This window comes from Mesocricetus auratus, unplaced genomic scaffold, assembly GCF_017639785.1.
Source record: "Mesocricetus auratus isolate SY011 unplaced genomic scaffold, BCM_Maur_2.0 Super-Scaffold_100003, whole genome shotgun sequence".
NCBI classification, from domain to species: Eukaryota; Metazoa; Chordata; class Mammalia; order Rodentia; family Cricetidae; genus Mesocricetus; species Mesocricetus auratus.
Genome location: NW_024429188.1, coordinates 53,448,258 through 53,467,780, shown reverse-complemented (window position 1 = coordinate 53,467,780; position 19,523 = coordinate 53,448,258). Strand labels below are relative to the sequence as shown.

At 37.2% G+C, this 19,523-nt stretch overlaps 1 pseudogene; it reads left to right on the top strand.

Annotated features, from left to right (window-relative positions):
• Nucleotides 1-1,783: 1,783 nt before the first annotated feature.
• Nucleotides 1,784-3,173, top strand: LOC101823868 (annotated as a pseudogene).
• Nucleotides 3,174-19,523: the final 16,350 nt, after the last annotated feature.

Below are 19,523 nucleotides of genomic sequence, written 5' to 3'. Positions count from 1 at the left end.
ATGGGTTAACCTAAAATGTAAAAGCTGCTTAGTAATAAACCTGAGATATTGCCAAGCATTTATTAGTAATCTTAAGTCTCCACGTTAATTATTTGGGACTGGTGACTGGGGAAAAATGTCCACTTACAGGGAGGGAGATAATAGAGGTCAGAAGTAATCAGAATCCATTACATGTATTAAATGATCCAAGAAAAAATTAATTTTAATTCATAAGAAAGTATCATGGGCTGTTTGCAGGAGCCTGCCTATTTAGTGTCCAACTTTTTTCTACAGATGATAAGCCTGATCATGCATCAAGTAGCTGCATTATCACGAGTATTATTTATTTGGAAGGCTCCTAGAAGCCAAATTATTGAGCACCTTGAATGGCAATCCATATGAAATAAAATTCTAATAATTGTCATATAAATACAAAAGTCATAAGAAAGTTTGTGGATCTTAGTCATACTTAAGCCTGACCATGCATTATCAGGCTATTACTTAAGATGTATTTAGTAATAGCATGTAGCAGAGTTTGAACTAGTAGGTAAATGGAGTCACAAGCAGTAGCATTTTAGGAATGACAGGGCAAAAGGATATAAACAGGTAAGATATAACATATAATGCAATTTATTTACTAAATCTAAGAATACTTGCAAGTGGTGACTCAGGAAAAATCTGTCACACATGATGATTTTTTGTATTGGAGAAAGTGATGGAATGGCAGGGGCACGCTTAAATTTAAAAACGAATTATTACTTTCTTTGTATGATGTACAGCAACTTTGGAAATCAGTATGGAGATTCCTCAGGAAAATGGGAATCAGTCTACCAAAGACTCAGCAATTCCATTGTTAGGCATATATACCCAAAAGATATACATTCAAATAACAAGGAAGTCTGTTCCACTGTATTCATAGCAGCATTATTTGTAGTAGCCAGAACCTAGAAGCAACCTAGATGCCCCTCAAATGAAGAATGGATAGAGAAAATGTGATCATTTTACACAATAGAGTGGGAAAAACTAATGGAATCTTGAAATTTGCAGGCAAATGGACAGTACTAGAAGAAACCATCCTGAGTGTGGTAACCCATTTACAAAAAGACAAACAGGGTATGTACTCACTCATATATGGATTTTAGACCTGGATCAAGGGAGTGCCAGCATACAATCCCACTGTCTGAGAGTGTGGGAAACAGAACCTTCATCCAATGACTGATGGAAGCAGAGGCAGACACTCACAGCTAAACACTGAACTGAACTCCTGGAATCCAGTGACAGAGGGGGTGATATGATGAGCAAAGGGGCCAAGACTGGACTGGTGAAACCCACAGAAACAGCTGACCTGAACAAGGGGGGTTGCTTTTGGACTCCAGAATGATAGCTGGAAGGCCAGCATGGGACTGAGCCAGACTCCGTGAATGTGGGTGTCAGTGAGGAGGCCTAAGCAATCTGTGGGGCCTTGGGTAGGAGACCAGTATTTATCCCTGGCATACAAATGGACTTTGAGTCCCCATCCCACAATGAGGGATGCTCTCTCAGCCTGGGCTCTTGGAGGAGGGCCTAGGCCCTGCCCTGGATGAAATTACAGACTTTGGAGATCCCCCATGGGGATCATAGTGGGGATTGGGCAGGGGCAGGGAGGCCTGTAGGGCGGCAGGGTGGAGGGAAGGGAGAGGGAGCTGGGATTGGCATGTGAAGCAAGCTTGTTTCTAATTTAAATAAAAAGAAGTAAAAAACGTTTAGGTGGCCCTCACTTGCTGAAGGCTTGCTTCACCTCGTGCCCTCCTGCCACCCTGCAGAAATGCTTCGACTACTCACAGTCCTTTGCCAGATGAGACCAGTGTCCCAGGAACTGGCTCCTCGTCTCACTCGAGCCTATGCCAAAGATGTAAAATTTGGTGTGGATGCTTGAGCCTTAATGCTTTAAGGTGTAGACCTTTTAGCTGATGCTGTAACTGGTTCAATGGGGCCAAAGGGAAGAACGGTGATTATTGAACAGACTTGGGGAAGTCCCAAAGAAACAAAAGATGGGGTCATTGTTGCAAACGCAATTGATTTAAAGGAAAAAAATACAAAAATATCGGAGCTAAACTTGTTCAAGATGTTGCCAGTAACACAAATGAAGAGGCTGGGGATGGCACTACCACTGCTACTGTTCTGGCATGTTCTATTGCCAAGGAAGGCTTTGAGAAGATCAGCAAAGGGGCTAATCCAGTAGAAATCCGGAGAGGTGTGATGTTGACTGTTGATGCTGTAATTGCTGAACTAAAAATACAGTCTAAACCTGTGACAACCCCTAAAGAAATTGCTCAGGTTGCTACCATTTCTGCAAATGGAGACAAAGACATTGGAAACACCTTCTCTGATGTAATGAGAAAGGTTGGAATGAAGGGTGCCTTCACAGTGAAGGACGGAAAAACACTGAATGATGAATTAGAAATTATTGAAGGCATGTTTGACAGGGGATATATTTCCCCCTATTTTATTAACACGTTGAAAGGTCAAAAATGTGAATTCCAAGATGCCTATATTCTGTTGCGTGAAAAGAAAATTTCTATTGTCCAGCTCAAATTGAGAAACACATTCAAGAAATCACTGAGCAGCTAGACATCACAACTAGTGAATATGAAAAGGAAAAGCTGAATGAGGGACTTGCTAAACTTGCAGATGGAGTAGCTGTGATGAAGGTTGGAGGAACAAGTGATGTTGAAATGGATGAGGAGAAAGACAGAGTTACCGATGCTCTCAATGATACAAGAGCAGCTGTTGAAGAAGGCATTGTTTTAGGAGGGGGCTGCACTCTACTTCAGTGTATCCCAGCCTTGCATTCATTAAAGCCTTCTAATGAAGATCAGAAAATAGGTATAGAAATTACTAAAAGAGCCCTAAAAATTCCTGCAATGGCAATTGCTAAGAATGCAGGTGTTAAAGGATCTTTGATAGTTGAGAATATTCTGCAGAGTTCCTCGGAAGTAGGTGATGCTATGCTTGGAGATTTTGTGAACATGGTGGAAAAGGGAATCATTGATCCATCAAAGGTTGTAAGAACTGATTTACTGAATGCTGCTGGGGTGGCCTCCTTGCTAACTACAGCAGAAGCTATAGTGACCGAAATTTCCAAAGAAGAGAAGGACCCTGGAATGGGCGCAATCGGTGGAATGGGAGGGGGTATGGGAGGTGGCATGTTCTAACTCCTAGAATAGTGCTTTGGCCTTATCAGTGAACTGTGACAGGAAGCTCAAGGCAGGTCCCTCAGCAATAACTTCAGAGAAGTCACCTGAAGAAACTGAAGAGAAGGCTGGCTGATCCCTATAACCAGCAGTTACTGGCTCCCATTGACAATACATAATGGCTTACTGCTGTCATTGTCCATGCCTACAGAGAATTTATTTTGTAGTTTTGAATAAAGACATTTGTACATTCCTGATACTGGGTGCAAGAGCCATATACCAGTGTCCTGCTTTCAACTTAAAACCCTGAGGCTGTTCTACCATTCTGTTACAGTCAGGATTGTAGCGCTTGTGTCACCAGGTGAGAAGATCAGAAGCAGCCTTTCTGTGGAGAGGGAGAATAATTGTGTACAAAGTAGAGAAGTATCCAGTTATGTGACAACTTTTGTGTAACAAAATTTTGTTTAAAGTTAAAAAAACATTTAGGTGAAAAACACATAAGAATGAAAAAGGAATTAAAAACAGGAGTTTAAAGATGAACTATTTCCATGTTGTCCCTCAAACTATTCTCAAGCCAAAAGCCTTTCTGCTGGAATAGAAACCTCTAAGTATTTGCTTCATATTCTGCACATTAAAACTTACCAACAAATTGTTTCCACCCTGCCACCGAACTTCAAAAAATGTGAAGTGCAAGGGTTAACAAACTGAAACATTTAAAGAGTCATGAAATGGACTGTTTCCGCTTTCCATCTGGCTTTTATCAATTGTAAGTCAGTTTCAGAAGGACTGCTACACAATCAAAACACACAATATCCCTAGTCAGATAATTCAATTTTATAAATGAATTACTTATGCGCCTATAAGTAAATACATTCCTAAGCGTGAGGATATCGGCTGCTGTCAGTGAGATAATCAAATCCAGGGGAAAAGGCTATCCTTGTAAACACTCAAAAGGTCCCAAATTTCTGGAGTATGATAAATCCAATCAAAAACATTTCAGTCTTACAGAAAGGGTAAATTAAAAAAATAGATATTTAGCAAAGAGACACAAGGTCAGCAGAGCAGACATTAAAAGAGAACAGCTTATTTTCTTAGAAAAAGCAAGTGAGTTAAAAGGAAAAGAAAGAACAACTCTATTCTATAGCTCTCAGCATCTGGAAAACACGCATTCATGCCAAGATAAACTGAATATTGCCCCGACAGGTGACTATGATCTCTGAAAGACAGTGCAAAATGAAGGAAGGGACTTTAGACTCCTGGAAACTCATGAATGAATCCTATCTCTGCTACTAACCAGGAGTGTGACCTTGGACAATTTACTGACACCCCACCCCCAATCTTCAATTTTTCAAAGGTATAATGGAGGAAAGAATGTCTGTTTCCCAGTGTTAGGTCAAGGATGAAGGAATAATACGCCTAGTGTCATGTCGGGTACACAGAAGGCACCAAAGAATAATAGTACCTCTACAAATTTTCCATTGCTTGTGTAGGATTTAGGAGAAGTAACCTTGCCTCTTAGACTTTTTAGCTTCCTGTAAGTGAACAACAAGGGAAGATAAGGAATAATGCAAATACTACCACGTGAAAACGTACATATATATAGAAAATATTAGTTCACAATATAGCATACATAAATATACATTAAGTTTGTAGCAAAATTCTAATTGTCCAAACAACTTTTTCATAATTATATTATATAATTCACAAAGAAAAACTGCATTGTTCACAGGGAAGTTATTTTTATCTCAATTCTGAACATGAAAGTTAATACCAAGGTAATTCTTCTTACATTCTTACTTGCCTAAGTTTACACAACTGAGGGGAAAATCTTCTAATGTTCCATGGTAAGATCGAAAAGAATGTATTTAAAATTTTGATGCTTTTTTATAGACTGTCTCTATTTGTGGCTTTGTGTGAAATGATATTTTTGTTTTTTTGTTTGCAAGTCAGAATGGCCACGTAGATTACCTGGTAAAAGATTATAGACTAAAGTAGTACTGTGTTTTGAAGTCTAATTCAAATTTTCCTTTTAAGAATTAAAACAGTAATTGATGGTTACCAAACAAACCATTGTACATTAGAATGCTCTAATAAACCAGTTAATATATATGCAATTACTTAATAATCTTGATAGTCTGTACATGTTTTGAAAACATTCTTGGCTATTTCCTACTAATGCGATTATTCTAGACCATGATTTATTTCCCATGTAATTATTCTATGCTATGAGTTATGAATACATAATGGAAGTGTTTTACCTATCTAATGAAAACATTAATAGTATTTGGAATTTGAAGGTTGTTTTATTTGTTTGTTTGTTTTGGGGGGTTGTTTTTTTGTTTAAGACAGGGTTTCTCTGATTTTAGCTCTGGCTGTCCTGTAATCTCTCTGTAGACCAGGCTGGCCTCAGACTTACAGAGATCCACCTGCCTCTGCCTCCTGAGTGCTGGGATTAAAGGCATGCACCACACCCAGGCAGAATTGAGATCTTTTAAGTGGTTATTTTAAAGAAATCTAAATTGGGGATTTAAATGTGTGACCTCTAACTACTTGATGGATTATAAATAAATGATTATTCACTGAATTCACAGCCCCTCACTACTTACACAAGGGAAATCACTTTTTGGTCTTCACATTAAATGAGTCTTTGAGATACTAGTTGTTGTAGTCTGTGTGTGCTATGTTAACCAATTATCAGAGATTGTGTCACATATGAAGAAAATGCATTTAATTCTCACATTTTAGACTTAAGGGTTCAAGATCAAGGCACAGCCACATTTATTTTTCTGATGGAGGCTGCTTATGGCTTCCAAAATAGCGCCTGTGCTGCATCCTCCAGAGGAAATGGACATAGTCTTTTTTTATGGTTTTTCGAGACAGGGTTTCTCTATGTAACAGCCCTGGCTGTTCTGGAACTCACTCTGTTGACCAGGATAGCCTTGAACTCACAGAGATCTGCCTGTCTATGCCTCTCAAGTGCTGAGATGAAAGGCATGTGCCACCACTGCTCAGCGGACACTGTCTTTAATGTGCTGAAGACAGGAGGCAAATGAGCTGAACACTGTGAGGATTGGCTTTTACTAGGGTCTTAGCCCATATATTCCTTGCACAGTTTGACTTGGTAGGGTTCATTGTAAATTATTAGGAAAGGGACTGTGCTGACTAGTTTTATCAGCTTGCCATAAACTAGTCATCTGAGAGGAGGGAACCTCGATTGAGAAAATGCCTCCATAAGATAGATCTGTAGGCAAGTCTGTGGAAGCACTTCTTGATTAATACTTTATTTTGGAAGACTGGGTTCATTGTGGGCTGTACTACCCTTAGACAAGAAATCAGGTGTCTGAAGGAGCAAGTGAAAACTAAAGTTTGAATTTATAAAGGATCAAAAGTTGACTATGATAGAAAATGAGGTGTTTGTGGCTTTATACAAATTAGTGTGGTGTTGGTTCTAGGATCACAAAAGCATGAGTTTGAAACAAGGCATTTTCACTTATTATCAGTGTAACCTTGTTCAAATAGTCACTCTAAAACTCAAATCTATAATCAAGAAAAATTGCCATATCTAGAGTACATGTCAAAGCACTAAATAATAGCACAACACGCTTTTTGTCATATGTCAAGTGCTCAGTGGGTATTACTTGTCATAACAGAGAAATTTTATTGCTTACTAAATATTCATGTGGTGTTCAGTATCTCCCAGATCCTTTGTAGTTATGACATATATTCTGACCTATAGGTTGTAAGTGAAAACAATGTGCATTGCTCATTTCTGGACCAAACGATAAAAGGATAAGCACAGTATTTTCTATTATGATTTTCTACTCTTTTTATCAAAGATGTCTTGTGCCCTAAATAAATGCTATATAATCTTCCAGAATAGTCATAGAGTAAGTGAAAAAGCAGAGCCCCTTGCTGGTCTGTATAATATGCAGCATAAACAAGAAACTTGACTTCTACTACAGCATTTAAAATTGGTGGTTATTGTTAGAAAGCATGGGTATACGCTATTCCAGATGATTTATTTACTATTAATATTACCAACATTTGAGGCTGAACGATGATATAGAGAAAAGCACAGAAGGGTAGAAATAAAGAGACTAGCATTCCAGGGTTGTTTAACCAAGACTGGAAGTAAATAATTAAATTGCTCAATTCCTCATTTTATATGTTCCACAAATGTCAAGCATATTATTAAACCTTCAATACAGGTTCCTGTGAAGATACAAGAAAACACACTTTTGAAAGTCAAGAACATGTACAATTATTATTTCTGTTTGACCTGATTTATGAGTGTCTAGAAGTAGTCAAAGGCTAGTAATTCTGGTGTATCATGAATATATTAAATTTAACTATTTTCTTGGTAAGATATTACTCTATCAAGTTTCTCTTTTCCTTATTACGAAAGAAATTATTTAGACCATAAATGAAGAATCATGGGATGCCATAAGGTCTCACACTGTAGAGAGACCTTGTTAAAACTCATAGCAACCATCCTGCCTCAGCTTTTTGAGTGCTGGGATTATAGCTGTAAACACCATGCAGGACTGAAAACCCATTCCCTAGTGACTAGCTTCATGATACCAGAAGACACAATATAAGCTGCTAAAGGAGGGAAGCAACCAACAGTCCTATCCAACTATGTTATCTATGAACGACAGACATACCAACAGCTCTCTAATTGCACTTAAGACCCACTCAACAAGAGGGAAGTCATGCCTGTTAATGGAAACCTAGTCAAATACCCAGGGCTATTTGAATAGCTAAAGTCATGAATCTTGGATAAGAACCTACAGACACCTCTTTACTAAACCAATATGGTCCTAAACTACATTTTAATTATATTTCTTTATACCGATAGATAAATATAGTTCTCACCTCTTAACAAGGAAGTTTCTCTTTGTAACAGATGGAAACCACTACAGAAAACTACAGCTAATCAAAATGTCGAGTTATGGAGCCTGGCCCAAATGGACACATCTATAAAACAGCTTCTGCATCTAAGGCTCAAGAATCATTGTGGAAGTGGGTATGGGAAGACTGTAAGAGAAAAAGGAGCAAAGAGGGTTTGTCTCCTAGAAATGTCACAAACTGTACCCATAAAGTCTCATTAACATTACTGCCTAAATATTAGCTGAACAAGGAATACAATGGACATGCTTACATGGATGGGTGAAAACCCAGGATATCTCACTCCTATACAAAAAACTACAGGCAACTAAAGGATGCTGAGCATGGCAGAAGTAGTCTTCACCAAGGAGGAACACACCAACTAGTTATTTAGTAGCAAATGGTTATCTCTGAAGACATACATATAAGTAATATTATACAGACTAAGCAGGTTGTATTTATGTATATAATATAAACATATATAATGCATATTATATATAATATATGTATAATATATAAACAGTTAATACAAATAGGACATAATTAGAAAAAGAAAAGGAGGGGTATGTATATGGTAAGATTTGGGGGAGTAAAGGACAATGGAAAAAGAAAGAAAAACATTAAAATTTTAAAAAGAAAATAATCTCGTAAAAGATTCAATTTATCTATTTAGTCTGTACCATAGCACACGAAGTGAAAATTTTTACTAGATATTATTAATTGAGTCCAATTGCTTCAATTTTATAGATAAAAATTTGGCCAAGGATAGAAGTCTTGATTTTGAATACCATATAATACTGTTTACTTCTCAGTGTTGACACAACATACACAAACCTATGGGACACTTTGAAAGCAGTGCTGAGAGGAAAGTTCATAACACTAAGTGCCCACATGAAGAAACTGGAGAACAGTCATACTAGAGAATTAATAGCACAGCTGAACGTTCTAGAAGCAAACTCACCCAGGAGGAGGTAATAATCAAATTGAGGGCTGAAATCAATCAAGTAGAAACCAGGAGAACATTGAGAAGAATCAATGAAACAAAGAGTTGGTTCTTTGAGAAAATTAACAAATAGACAAACCTCTGTCCAAACTAATCAAAAGCCTTTGACAAAATCCAGCACCCCTTCATGATGAAGGTCCCAGAGAGATCAGGAATAACAGGAACATACCTGAATATAATAAAAGCAATACACAGTAAACCAACAGCTAACATCAAACTAAATGGAGAGAAACTCAAAGCAATTCCTCTAAATCAGGAACAAGACAAGGCTGTCCACTCTCTCCATATCTCTTCAATATTGTACTTGAAGTCCTAGCTACAGCAATAAGACAACAAAAGGAGATAAAGGGGATACAAATAGGAAAAGAAGAAGTCAAACTTTCACTATTTGCAGATGATATGATAGTTTACATAAGTGACCCGAAAAACTCCGCAAGGGAACTCCTAGAGCTGATAAACACCTTCAGCAAAGTGGCAGGATACAAGGTAAACTCAAAACAATCAGTGGCCCTATTATATACAGACGATGAAGTGACTGAGAAAGAAATCAGAGAAACCTCACCCTTTACAATATTCATAAACAGCATCAAATATCTGGGGATAATGTTAACCAAGAAAGTGAAAGACCTGTATATCAAGAACTTTGAGTCTTTAAAGAAAGAAATCAAAGAGGATACCAGAAATGGAAAGATCTCCCATGCTCTTGGATTAGTAGGACCAACATAATAAAAATGTCAATCTTGCCAAAAGCAGTCTACAGATTCAATGCAATCCCTATCAAAATTCCGGCACAATTCTTCACAGACATGGAAAGAACATTAATCAACTTTATATGGAACAATAAAAGGCCCAGGATAGCCAAAACAACCCTATACAATAAAGGAACTTCAGGAGGCATCACCATACCTGACTTCAAGCTCTATTATAGATCTATAGTCCTGAAAACAGCTTGGTATTGGCACAAAATAGGAAGGTAGACCAATGGAACCAAATTGAAAATGCTGATTTTAACCCACACACCTATGAACACTTGATTTTTGACAAAGAAGCTAAAACTATACAATGGAAAAAAGAAAGCATCTTCAACAAATGGTGCTGGGATAACTGGGTACTGGTATGCAGAAGACTGCAGATAGATCCATGTTTATCGCATTGTACAAAACTTAAGTCCAAATGGATCAAAGATCTCAACATAAATCCAGCCACACTGAAACTTTGAGAAGAGAAAGTGGGAGATACTCTTCAACGAGTTGGTAAGTAGACCACTTCCTGATTAGTATTTATCTTTAAAGACCTATCACGTCCTACAAGAACATGAACCTTTGTTTTGGATAATCCAGGGGCTACATACATGAACATTCTGGTAAAAAAAGACCATCTTCTTAAAGTGAATGAGAGGTTTTCTAAGAAGTTGTCATTTTTTAGGAACTGTACACAAGAGTAGCATTTAATTGACAAGTTGATCAAACTACAGTTTTAAAACACCAGATCAAATGTAGTTATTCTAAAATGATGTGATCAACCATTTTCTGCTGGGTAACATCTGTCCAGTAAATGAGATAAGGTATATTGATTAACACGGCAAATATGTGCTTACTTTAGGATGAAATATTGCCACAGAACAATATATCTACCATGGTCCCTAAAGTCTGTTCTGACAAACTTATTTTAATACTTGATTAATTATTTTAAAAACTGTAGCAAAAACAGTTGTAAATAACCAAAGTTATTTCTGATTTGAGAAATAAAATTAGTTGACATGCACTTTTATGTAATAACCATTCTGCATCAGTCTTTTACAATAGATTCAAGATTGGACTGGAATTAAACACAACTAATGATTTATATGTATTTAATGATTCCCCTCTCACTAGTGATTTAGAGTAGCAGGATTTCATGTTGTTTGGATTCATTCCATATTGCTGTAATCAGTTAAAAAACTGTTTGACCATCAGTGACTATCTATATTCCCACATCCTGTAGTTTGGATTCACATACTGTATAAAAAAGATAAAGGAAACAGAGAAGATTGATTTCTAGTAAGGATTTTTTTCTTCTTTGGCCTTGTTTCTGTCATTTCTGAACATCTGTGTTCAAAGAGTGATTATTATAGTTCAAAAGGTGCTTGAACTCAGACATCTCCGATTATTACCCTTCTCTCATAGCAGCTATGTAAGTTGAATAGCTCATTAATATTTCTGGATGGTTTTACTACAGGTGTGCTATCACTGAGCTCTACTTTCTATTTTAACAGTCAACTATTTTTAAAATATAAAGTCACTTCGTGTAGACAATAAATATGCTATTCTCTATTCCTGTTCCCATTTGAATTTCTCTTACTTTTCCCATTTTTTTCTGTTTATAGTAAAAACAGACTCCAGGCTGCTGGTCAAGAGCCACGGCAAAGTCAAGAGCCTCTCTCACTAAGAGGGATCAAAACTTTAGCACGACATGGAATAGCATTTGGATTCATATTGAACTCACTTAGCAGGTGAATTTCTCAGATTTATACTTACAAAGAATTATGTCTGTCAGAGAATTGATCAAATTACCATATGCTCTTCCCCTTTTCTCAGCCAATTCCCTGCTTGTTATTGACTTTTATTTATGTTATTTTCCCCAAACAAAATTGAGTTTTCAATGTACTCTTTTGCTCTGTGCTTGCTGTTTCTTCAACGTAAGTCACCTTTTGTTGAATTTGGTTATTTATAATTCTAAGTAGCTAAATTAAATGGAAAATTTTCCCAATGATATTTTCACATAATCTGAAGTGTAAATTTGTCCATCTCAGAAACAGTATAAAACTGCCTTTCTTGTAAGAGGCTCTACTTTTATATGCTATCAATACTGTGGGAAAGGAAGAGCATCACATGCTACCTCCTATGCAAGTATTCTCTTTGATGTGCACTGTTCAGTTGTACAAAATCTGAGCACTAAACTTAGTTTTTATTCACTAAAACTAAACTTCATTATACATTATGAAAGTAGCAGAAACAATGCTGTGTGTAGATGGTTATAGAGTATTAGAAAACCAGGATAGCATGACAGTCCAGTCTAACATTGAAACACACTGACTGAAAATTGCACAGTGGGAACTGAAGAGTTGGCTCAGCAGTTAAGAGCATTTGCCACTCTTGCAGAGGACCTACATTTAATACCCAGCTTTGACATGGTACTCACAGTCCCATGGAACTCCATTCCCATGTGATACAAAGCCCTCTTCTTGTCTCCACAGGCACCAGGCACACATGTGATGTACAAACATGCATCTAAGCAACATATTTATAAACATAAAATAATATAAAAATATTTGAAAGGTAATATCCAGTTTTATACCATATTTAAATGGGATAATGGCAAATTAACACATCTTAAGGGGTGATCTCTGTTATAAATAGTCTGGAAATACGATTATATAGTGGAGGTTTGAAGAGACCTGTGCTATACATAATAGAGAAGTATGGATTTAGGGATAAAATAGTTCTCTCCAAATATTAAAATCATATTAGAAATGTGACAAAATCATCTTGTGGGTTTAAGTATTGAGCGAATTTAGTAGAAATAAAAGGAAAAGTATTTAATTCTAATCAGCAGAAATATCTGAATAAAGGTGTACTGACTTAATCAATGAGCTACTCTTTAGAAAAATGTTCAACTACACTCATAACCATCTATGAAGTTCCAAAATAAAATCATCACTTAGAGATGACTCATAAAAAGAATAGAAATTTGCTTTCTACTTCTGCCCATTCCAAGACTAAACACGGTGAATCTATGTTCTGCTTTTGTGGTCCTGGGGGATCCTGAGGTTTCTAATATTAAAACATCATAGATGACTTTCTGACATTCTCATTCAGTATTATTTGTCTCACATGCAATTGTACAATACTAGTTGCTTTTTCTGAAACAACTTTCTGAATGTTTTAAAATTCTCCATTTAGTTGGCAATATGAAAGAAACTCTAGTTTGTATACCATTTCGACCCTTGCATTGCTTATTATGAATAGATTTATTCAGGAACATGTTCAACTTACTGAGTGTCTGATATAAGTAACAATTATATAATATCCAAGAAGTATTTCAATGTTCATAATCTGTGCACCACATATTTTAAAAGTAGGAATTAATATTTACATCTATTAATTGAACTTGATGAGAGTGATAAAGAACTTGTAATTTCCTGGAAGGAACACAGTGAAAAATCATATAATTGATACTTAAATAGAAAATTTTCCTGTCATGCCAGATATTAAAAATAAGAAATGAAATGCAAATACATGTTCGATCCATGGCAGCAGCTTTCAAAAATGATTCCAGACCTTAAAATTGTTTATTTCCTGAGTTTGCATCACCTTTTAAAATACTGATTTTTCTAATCAAATGAAATTAATTGAGGTCATTTCAGCATTAAGACCGAAGCAAAGAACTGCAGTACATTATCATTTTTATGTCATATGGAAAGCACCACACTTCTAATTCTGAATTAACATGGTGATACAATTTGAGGTACAATTACTATTTGTATACTAAAGATGAACAGTTGTGAAAATTAAAATAGTGTAGGTAGTATGTCTTTGCTACCTCTTTCCAATACTTAAGTTTGAAATCATTAAGTGAAGCAAAGAATCCAACCAGATCCCCAATGATTCATATATATTATACCTTTTAAAAAGCGAACGATAAATCTCCTATGACCTTCCAGTTTCATTTTTTTCTCACCTAGGAAGCTTTATTGGTGATGACAGATGACAGAAATTCCTTACAATCATCATGGGTTTGGCAAGTGCTTTGCATATTTTGGCACTTCATTATAGAGAGAACCTGAAAAAGCTGCTGCCAACATTCCACTAAATTGCACCTTTAAAAGTCTTTTTGATGTCTCCACTATTCAACTCCAATATTCCTGTAAAATTCTAGAATAAGTACAGTTATGCATTCTCCAAAGAATGGCCTCTAGTAATCAGCTCTTACAAAGTTCAGGAGGTCCTATTTTCATGGGGGAAGTGCTTTAATCAAGATTAATTTTTTCCAGTTTTCAGTAATCGGAGCTCTTCCTGAGTTTTCCTCAACTCTCCTTTAGGTTGAAATTATCAAATTTCCATGGCAATTAAATGAAAAAGTATGACTTTATGGATCATTCTGTACAATAGTTGCCAAGGTACAAGTGAAATTAAGGCAAAGAGAACACAGTATTTAGCATGAAAGCTATATGTTCAGAACATAGGTCTGTGGCAGAATGCCTACATTATTAAAGAGTTTTGAGTTTTCACTGGATGTATTTCCTGCTTTATTTATATCTCTCCAACCTTATTCTCATCAAAAGTTTTACAGTTAAAGAAATGAGTAACAGCATAAAATTACATTTTGTATTGTCCAAACCCAAATTTATGTCATATTGAAACGACAGATAACTAGAAATAGTTCTTTTTAAAATAAAAATAATTTTATAAATATCATCCTTTAAATGATTCTCACCTGTTCTTTGATAGAACCTTCAAAAGTTTTGAAGATCAGCCCTCTCTGTGTCAAATGTGGGGTTGGTGAAGATCTTTTCTCATTCTGTAGACTGCCGTTTTGTCTTATTGACCATGTCCTTTGCCTTACAGAAACTTCTCAATTTCAGGAGGTCTCATTTATTAATTGTCACTCTCAGTGACTGTGCTACTAGAGTCCTGTTAAGGAAGCGTTCTCCTGTGCTAAAACTAGACATCAAAATACCAAATAATCCAGTTAAAAGATGGGGTACAGATCTAAACAGAGAATTCTCAACCGAAGAATCTCAAATGGCCTAAAGAAATTTAAGGAACTGCTCAACATCATTAGTCATCAAGTAATGACTCTGAGACACCATCTTATGGCTAAGATAAAAAATACTGATGGCAGCCTATGGTGGAGAGGACATGGAATAAGGGGAACACTCCTCCATTGCTAGTGTGAGTGCAAATTTATACAGCCACTTTGGAAATCAGTATGGTGGTTTCTTGGAAAATTGGGAATCAATCTATGTTAAGACCCAGCATTACCACTCATGGGCACATATTTAAAAGGCAGACAATACTACCACAAAGACACCTGCTCAGCTATGTTCATAGCAGCATTATTCATAATAGCCAAAACCTAGATGCCCCTAAACCAAAGAATGGATAAAGAAAATGTGGCAAATTTATACAATGGAGTAAATGTGTAAAAAAAAGCACACATGAAATTTACAGGCAAATGGATAGAACAAAATAAAAGGTCATCCTGAACGAGGTAACCAAGACCCAGAAAGACAAACAGGGTGTGCTTGTACTCATAACTGGATACTAGATGTAAAGCAAAGGATAACCAGAATACAATCTATAGCTCCAGAGAAGCTAGCTGACAAGGAGGACCCTAAATGGCACACATGGATAGTTATGGTAAGGGTAAATATATGAGATCCCCTGGATAAATGGGGGGGGTGCGGTAGAGGAGAGTGGATAGGGATGAGAACATGAGGCATATCTTGATAGAGGGAGCCATTATGTGGTTAGGGAGAAACCTGGAACCAGGGAAATTCCTAGGAATCCACAAGGATGGCTCCAGCTATAGCAGTAATGGAGAGGATGTCTGAACTGGCCTTCCACTATATTCATATTGATGACTACCCTAACTATCATCATAGAACCTTCATCCAGTAACTAATGGAAGCAAATGCAGAGATCCACAGGCAAGCACCAGATTGAGCTACCAGAGCCCAGGTGAAGATGGAGGAGGAATTATATGAGCAAACGGGGTGGGGGATCAAGATCATAATGGGAAAATCCACAGAAACAGCTGATCCGAGTTCATGGGAGCTCAAGGACTCTAGACCAGCTGCTGGGGAGCCTGCATGGGACTGAACTAGGCCTTCTGAAAGTGGGCAACAGTTGTGTAGCTTGGTCTGTTTGTGGGACCCCTGGCAGTGGAACCAGGATCTATTCCTGGTGTATGATCTGGCTTTTTTGAACCCATTCCCTATGGCGGGATGCCTTGCTCAGCCTTGATGCAGGGGGGAGGGTCTTGGTCCTGCCTCAACTTAATGTGCTAGGCTTTGTGGACTCCCCATTGGAGGCATTACCCTTTCTGAGGAGTGGATGGGTGACTGGATGGGAGAGGAAAGGGAGGAGAAACTGTGGTTGGTATGTAATATGAAAAAAAATAAAACGAAGAAAGAAACTTCATAGAAAAAAACATTAAACAACTATCTAAGAGTTTCTGATATGGTGTTTCTTGATGCTGGTGTGTGTGTGTGTGTGTGTGTGTGTGTGTGTGTGTGTGTGTGTGATTCCTGCAGTCTTTGAACACTAATTATTATCATAATCTTTGCTTTCCTTGAATAACTTAGACCCCCTAAGTCAAATGAATGACCCTGCTGTCAGCAGATTTCTCGTAGTTATTCTGACATCTGAAGGATGTCAACTGAAATGGGACAAGACACCACATTTCTCAATTCTAGTTGCATCAGAATAAACGGTACCATTTACAAAAATATTTAAAAAACTGCCTCTGGTACTTTGATTTTTGTAACATGTTAGGTATATCTGATGCAGCTTATGTGCAGATGACTCTAATTAGTTTTTAATATTATTTTACTTTTCTTCTGTTTTCTGCAATCTAAGTGGTCTTTCATGCCATATATTACCATTACTCCTTTAATATGTTCTCTTTACTCTTATTAAACATAACCTGCCACGGAATTTGTCTTAAATTTCTATCACTGTGAGGATACACTATGACCACGGCAATCCTTGTAAAAGACAGCATTTAACCGGGGATGACTTACAGTTCAGAGACTTAGTCCGTTAACTAAGTGGGAGACATGACATCATGCAGGCAGATATGGTGCTGGAGAAGAAGCTGAGAGTTGTACATCTTTATCTGTAGGCAGCTGAAGTAAACTGTCACACTAGGCCTAGCTTTAACATATAAGACCTCAAGGCCTGCCCCTACAGTGAGACACACTTCCTCCAGCAAGGCTATACTTCTTCCTCCCCCACAGTGCCATACCTCCTAATAGTGTCACTACCTATTGGTCAAACATTCAAACACATGAGTCCATGGGGGGAATTCTATTCAAACCAGAACAGGTTCCTTCCTCAACTACTTCTGTTTCAGCTACACTGAATTTCTTTGACTTTTTTCAATCATTCCAATGGGTACAACATAGCAGACAAGCTGTGAAATCTCAGCAGCTGTCTGGAGGAAGAGAATGGAAGAGAGAAGCGAGAGTCATGCCACTTAATGTCAAGCACATGAAGCTACATGTCAGGAAGAGGAGCTGCAAAGAAAGAATAAGAGAGCCTGCCCAAGATATCATGGTGGAGGATGATAAAGTATTAAGGAAAGCATACTTAGAAAATAGAAGGAAGTAACAGATAAGTTATGACTTTCTTAGTAATTCAGAAAAGCAGGCAGACTTTATAACTATCTATGGCTGTGTTCCATTGGCTCTTGCCTTATTTTAATTTTAAGGTATTATATTCTTGCATTTTAACAATGCAAGTATCCCTTGCTCCCCTACAGACAAGGTTAACTGAAACTTCAAAGTTTTATTTCACTATTTATTGATTTGTTTGTTTGACAAAGACATTTGTAGCACAAGAGGTACAGATTGGACCACTGGCCTCAACACTTACTTTTTAACTAAGTAGTAAACTTGTAAAGTATAGATTGATAGCCCTGATTATCAGTTCATTTATATTTATTTTCATAATTGTTGCCATCATGCTATAGCTTGCTATGCTTGCCCATGCCTACTCACCATAATAGGCTCTTTATCCCCCTTGAATCATAAGCCTAAACTACCCCTTTTTTCCTGTAAGGTACCTAAAATAAATATGCATTATAAAGTTTAAACTTTGAAAATATGTGTTATGCCAAATAAGAGTTCATATTCAACAAACCATCAAACTGTATAAAAGTGGGGAAAGGGTCAGCACCAGATGTATAAAGTGAGTACATGACCACTCCAAGGTAAGATTAAGAAGTATTTTATTGTTGCTATTAGGAAGAGTACACCGAGAAGCATCTGCAAGAGATCAGGGCAAGAGAGAATGTTGTAGGCTAAACATGGCCAGTAGACTGGACTGAGTGATGAGAGGAGAGAGGAAGAGAAAGGACACAGAGTAGAGAAGGCCAAGAGAAAGGTCCAAGAGCCAAGACAACCATAAGAAAGGGGGCAAAGAGAGAAAGGACCATGGCTAACTGGCTGAGTTATATAGGGAAGAGAAGTTGGGGGAAGAGAAGCCAATGATTTGGAGACTTTTCGGTAAGGGGAGGGGTAAGAGGAGCTGAGAGGAACCACAGGTACTGAATAAGCCTGGAGGCCAGCTGATATTTTAGTATGCTGATAGGCAACACAATTAATCATTTGTCCTGAGTTCCTTTTGGACATGAAACAAACTTTTAAGAGAGAAAAAATGGACATGAAATATTGTAAACACAATGAAAATGATTTCAAGACTTTTTCACACCTTTTAATAATAACTGTAAGTATAAATAGTTTTATTTTGAAATTAAAATATATAAACTGGCAGACTGAATTCAAGAGAAAACATAATCCTTGTCATATTACTTTATATTTGCTAAAATTACATATAAATGTACATGTACCTATATTTGTTTTCTAACTTTTAAAACTAAAACACAATATATCATTTTCCTTCCTCTTTCCTCCCACCAACCGTATATATTTTACCCAACTTATGGAGACAATGCTCCACCATTGTGATCCACAGATAAACAAAACCCCAGGACCAATCATGTGAAATGTTGCTTTGAGTTGTTGGTCAGAACAGCCAAAAGGAAACACAGAATAACATAGGCTATTCCCATTATTCTTGGTTGCTTCCTAGACTTTGAAGTAAAGACCTTATTGCTGACGACACTACATATTTACACATTTCAGGCATGGAACTTGGGGAAATTGGGTTGGAAGTGATCTGAGAGCCTTATCCCTCAGGATAAGCTCTCAAGAGTATCCAAAGGTGTAGGCAAATCCAGGAGAACTCATTCAAAGGGAGTATCAAGGATTTATGAGGATACACTCACAGATACATAACAAGGTAGATAGCCACCATGATCTTCCATTCTGCCTGGAAGTGAATGGAAACAGCAGACCATTACAGGAGACAGTCAGTAGCTGCCCTGCCCTCTCCTTTTAAGAGATTATAGCATTAGGCAAGAAGCAAAGCCTCTATCTAGCCACATAGCCCAAGGTCATGGGCAGAACGAATACCCGTAACACAAAGGTTCTATGCAAGCTTCCAAGGAAAAAAAGGGATCAATAGCCCTACTGAACTCTAAAACCAACAGTGGCCAGCATGGCAAGATAGCTCTGCTTGTGCAACAGTGGCATTTGTATCTTAGAAGCAATCAAAAGCTGTCTAATTGGACTTAAAGCCTGCTCAATATGAATGAATTCACGCCTGGTATTGTAAACCTAGCCCATGACCTTTGCCTGGTGAAGCAATGAGTTT